Here is a 5,116-nt window from a genome sequence, read left to right as displayed (position 1 = left end):
TGCAGGATGTCGTGCTCCTGCTGCTGGATGTCGGTCAGGCCTTCCACCAGCAGCAGGTTGGTGAGTCTCTGCAGGGCACCTGTCTCCAAGCCGTTCCCACAGTAGCTTTGGAGGCTCTCCAGGTGCTTCTGCACCATGGGCTCTGCACAGAGAAATGAAACAGGGGGGGTGAGGAGCAGGAGGAGGGTGGTAATCACAGGTACAAATGAGAGAAGCTGCTTCCCATTTTTGCCATGCCCATGCAGAGGGGAAACCTCACGGAGCCCTTACATCTGGGCAGGAAGGTACATGCCAGGGCTCAGAGGGCACTAAAAGGCTTAAATGGCCCTGATCAGCCTCAGCCATTATTCCAGGAGCCCATTTAAGCTCAGGCCTGGGCCTTCAACCCCTGCCTAAGCTATATTATAGGAGCACTTGGCTACAGCCCCATCGTGTCTTTGCTGCAGTGGACCTTGCTGGTCTGAACCTTGGCCTTGGACCTCATCACTCTCCCCTTGCTCGGTGATCACTGGACTGTGTCTGAACCTGGTTGCCCTTGCTGGACCTGATCCTGACCTCTGGATTGACTTTCTGGCTTGACCTCAGTCTTGCCTCATCAGCATGGGCTTGTTTAAGAACTGGACTCCTGGTTGAACCTGACGACCACCTGGTGACCACCTGGACCTGTCCTGCTCACCTGGCTCAGGTGTCAGAGCACTGGTACAGTGAAATTAAACCCTCCAGCAAAGACTGGACAAGCAGGGAATGGTGCTGCTAGAGATCCAGAGTGGACACCAGCCAAGGCTGGAGCCTTCCCAGTAGGAGGGAAACAAGGGAAACCTCTCCTAGCAAGAGGGTTGCAAAGAGAGCCTGAAGTTGGGCAGCCACCAATGGATGGGGTCAGGGATGCCCAGCCATCCACCAAAGTGCTACGGTGTTTTGTTAGGAGCTGCTAGGTCAAGGCAGCAGTTCTTGAAAGAGACTGAAGAGCACAATCACGAAATGGCATTTCCTCCTGGGAAACCAAGCCCATGCAGAGAAAAACGTCTGAGCAAGATCATTTCTCCTCAGAGAGAGCCGTTCCACCTGCGCCAGCACAGCACTCCCCAGGCCCTTGGACCTGGAACTGCTGTCAACCCTCGCACCTGGGTGCCCCACCTTGTCCTGTGTTTGAGACTGAAACCCCCCAGAGATGATGGATCTCACCTTCCATCAGAGGCCTCCCGTGACATGGGTGGTCCCCAGGCGAGGAGTGCTGTGGCAGCAGCGCGGCCGTCCCATGGACCATCCGCATGCCCTGGCCACTCACAGCAGCACCTGGAGCTCCTCAGCCCGTGTCCATGCTCCTGCTGAAAGAAGAGGAAAAGCATCAGGAGCATCAGAAGCTGGTGTGGGGCTGACTGTGGTCGCCCCAAGGGCCCATTCATCAACTTTTGGCTAAGATCAGAGTCCCACAGAGCACTGTGGGCCCGGCAGGGGCAGAGACGGTGCCATCCTGCTGCAGCACCTCTGGCAGACCTGGTGTGCCACAAAGGTGGTGCCTTTACCACCACCACCACTTTTGGCAGGGCCTTTCTCAGGGAGAGTGATGCAGGGCTGTGAACTGTTCAAGCATTCTTCTTCTCTGTGTTGTGGAGGAAGTTGAGGGGTAGCAGGCAGAGCGATGAAGGGCCTGTTTTCATTTTGAACTCACCTTGCTGCCGCCCAGAGCCTCTGTCTGGGCTTGCTGAGGGTGGCTCACACCACATCCTGTTGCAGAGCTCTGAACTTGCTCCACTTTCATCAGCACTGGTGAATCATCAGCCGGGGAAGGAGCACCTACCTGCTCCCCCCACTCAGCTGCTGCCAAACCACGCTGAGGGCTTGGTGTTTTATTTTTAAGAAGTGTGTCTGCTCAGAGTCCTGTTGTTCCTTGAGCAGAGGTGGAAAGGGCAGTGCCTGAATGACTGAGAGTGCTCCAGGCTTCACCTGTGTTAGCAGGTGGCACTGTGCTGTGACATCTCCACCAGCCCCAAAGTCATCTCCAGGGGCTGGCTGGGTCCAGGTGGGAACTTCTCAGCCCCAGAGGATGTCTGATGACATCAGTGGTGCACACTCAGTGTTCCCCTGTCCTGGCACAGCATCCTTTCCTCCTCTCCATCCTAGAGCTCCTAGGATGCTCTAGATCCACGTGAACACCTCTGTGTGTACCAGTCAGAAGAGTTCCAAAGGGGTCTCTTTTACCTTTGCCAAACCCACTCCTGAGGGAGATGTGGACACCATGGGGGTTCGGTGCAGCCTCAGCAAAAGGTAACAGGTTACACTCGTTCCCTTTGGTCAAACTCAGCCTCTCCCAAGGAGAAAATACGGGTGTAGCTTGGTAGAGTCTCTGGTCCATGGTGCCAGGTCGAGGTGCTTGGAACATAACTCCTGTTCACCCTCCTGCTGGGGGTGCGTGCTGAGATGTTTTTCTCCCACCAGAAACGCAAGCCCAGCTGTGCAGGTGGCCCAGGAGGGGACCAGACACAGCATCTCCCAGGGCCGAGTCCCTCACAGACCCACTGGCTGCATCTCTCACTGAGACTGTTTGTGGCACATCCTACGGAATGAGGGAAGGGACAGAGAGGTGCTGGGTGACAAAGCACCAGCCCATGGAATGAGGGAAGGGACAGAGAGGTGCTGGGTGACAAAGAACCAGCCCATGGAATGAGGGAAGGGACAGAGAGATGCTGGGTGACAAAGCACCAGCCCATCCCAGCCTGACCCGCTGGTTCCCGGACAAGCCCTCCTAGGGGTGGGAGGTGCTGTTAGAACTGGGTCTGAGCCCACAGCTTTTCCCTCCAGGAGCAAAAACCGAGTCCTTCTGCTCCTCCCTGGCTGCCCAGCCCTGACTCCATGGTGTCAGAGGTCCACATGCCCCTGGCAGTGGTGGTGATCCCACAGCAAAGCCCTTTTCTCCATACAGGGAGCAGCAGGGCTTTGACATCTGCTCTTGCTTTTCACCCCCCAGGCAGTGACCCAGTCAATTAAGATGCCATCAATTAAAGCAGCTCAGTGTTTTCAGAATGACGCAGCTCACTCCAAGGTTGCTGTCATGAGCCATGTTCTGCCTCGCTCCTCTGTGCCTCACAAGTCAATCCTGCACTCGAGGACTTCAGCCCCGTAGTGCAGCTACCACTTGGCCAGGATCAAGTGGGGACAAGTGTCCCAGCAGCAGCTGGAGGAGCAGTGATCCAGCCATGGCTTGTGTCTGCCCTGCCTTGCCTGTGTCCCCAAGGACACTGGGACAAGAGGCTGGAGGACGGGAGGCTGCCCATCCAAACCGATGAATGGCACCTGCAAGTCCCAGGGAGGGAAAAGGGGGATTTTTTTGGCAAGAACTTGGCATTAACACTTTTTTTTTTATTTTATTTTTTTGCCTGGTGTGGTCCCAAAGCCCAGCCCAGGGGATAATCCCCCTGTCTAGGGCTGTCCAGTCAACACTGGTATGTTCTTCCAGCAGCTTCAAACCCACATCCCACCATCCCCCATCCCACCACACCTATTAGCAGAGTGTCCCTGCCCCAAACCAATCAGTTCCTGGGAGCCACAGCCACCATTCTGGCAGGTCTCCAACCTCCAGCACAGACAGTTATCTCCCAAATGGCTGCTCTGCCTTTCAGTGTGTCCATCCTGGTCCAGGATTCAAACTGCCTGGCATCAACACCAAGGAATACAGACCTAGAAGTAGCTCATCTCTGGCTCTAATTATGTGCATGCAGTTCCTCTCCTGGAAGTCCAGCATGACTAAAGTAGCTCCCCACAGGATCTGAGATGAAGGGACGGCTGGGAGGTGGCCACAGCAGGAAGCTGTCTGGAGACAAGAGGTATTTACTGCCTCTCTGCTCTACCCAGCCTCTCAGATCTTCCCCCAGACATTCCCCTCACAGAGATCCATCATTCTGTCCTGCTGGAATCTGCTGAGGACTCAGGATCATGCCATGCCAGGAGCTGGCACAGCTTCCAGCATCACCTGGACTGTATCAGGCTGTGACACCCAGCAGTCGGAAATCTGTGGTTGACACCCCCCAGGGACTCGTCAGCAGATTCACCTGCAGCATCAAGAGACTGTGGTTGGCACCTCAAGCACCAGCTCACAGAGCCTCGAAGACCTGACCTGCTGCAGTGGGCTGGGGAAGGGCTGAGGGGTGTCAGGTCTAGACAGCCACCAGAATGCTGGGCAAGAGCTCCTGGATGGCTGCAGGGAGCCACATATGGAAAACATCAGAAAATGGGCAGATTTACAGTATTGAAATAAGCTTAAAAGCTTTTTATATGAGCTAAAAATTGCATCGTTAACCAGCACCTGCAGCAGCAGGGAAGCAGCCACTCTGGTTCAGCTCTGTGTCCCAAACACGCAAGAATCCTCACCCTGGTTGTTGCCTTCTCCTGAGCCATCACTGCAGGGTTTGTCACTGCAGCAGAGCTCTCCCGTTTGGGGTGACAGGAGTGCCAGCAGCACAGCCCCTTCTCAGCACTGCTCTGCCCCTTCTCAGCACTGCTCTGCCCCTTCTCAGCACTGCTCTGCCCCCTCCAGACACGGGGACGGAGAGAAACCACCCTGCCAGACCTTCCCATCACTCCCTGGTGCAGTGGATTTCCTCCAGCGAGTCTCAAAGTCCTTTACCATCACACCTTAGAGCTTTTAGTTATTTTTCCTGCCCCGTATCCACCCTGAACTGATCCCATTTCAGAGGTCAGAGAGACACATGAAAACGCTTCCCAAGCCAACATCTCCAGCCATTCCTTCTCATCCTGATGCCAGGATGCAGGCTGCCACCTTTTGGCAGAATCGAAGCGATTTCACATCATTAATTTCTATTAATTAAATGAAGCAATAAAGTATCTTCAGCATTATACCCAATTACACAGACTTGGTTATCTAAGTATATATATGACTTTCGGATGCAGCCTTAGTTTTTTGGTCTGGATTTAATGCCACCAAAAACTTATTGCTAAATCTGTTTTATGGCAAATCTAATCTCTGTTAGGTTTGTTTTTCGTTTTTTTTTTTTTTTTTTTTTTTTTTTTTTTTTTTTTTTTTTTTTTTTTTTTTTTTTTTTTTTTTTTTTTTTTTTTTTTTTTTTTTTTTTTTTTTTTTTTTTTTTTTTTTTTTTTT

Source organism: Empidonax traillii, unplaced genomic scaffold (assembly GCF_003031625.1).
Source record: "Empidonax traillii isolate 1590-97213 ecotype Southwest subspecies unplaced genomic scaffold, ASM303162v1 scaffold6341:size17660, whole genome shotgun sequence".
Classification (NCBI taxonomy): Eukaryota; Metazoa; Chordata; class Aves; order Passeriformes; family Tyrannidae; genus Empidonax; species Empidonax traillii.
Note: the sequence above shows the minus strand (reverse complement) of the source record.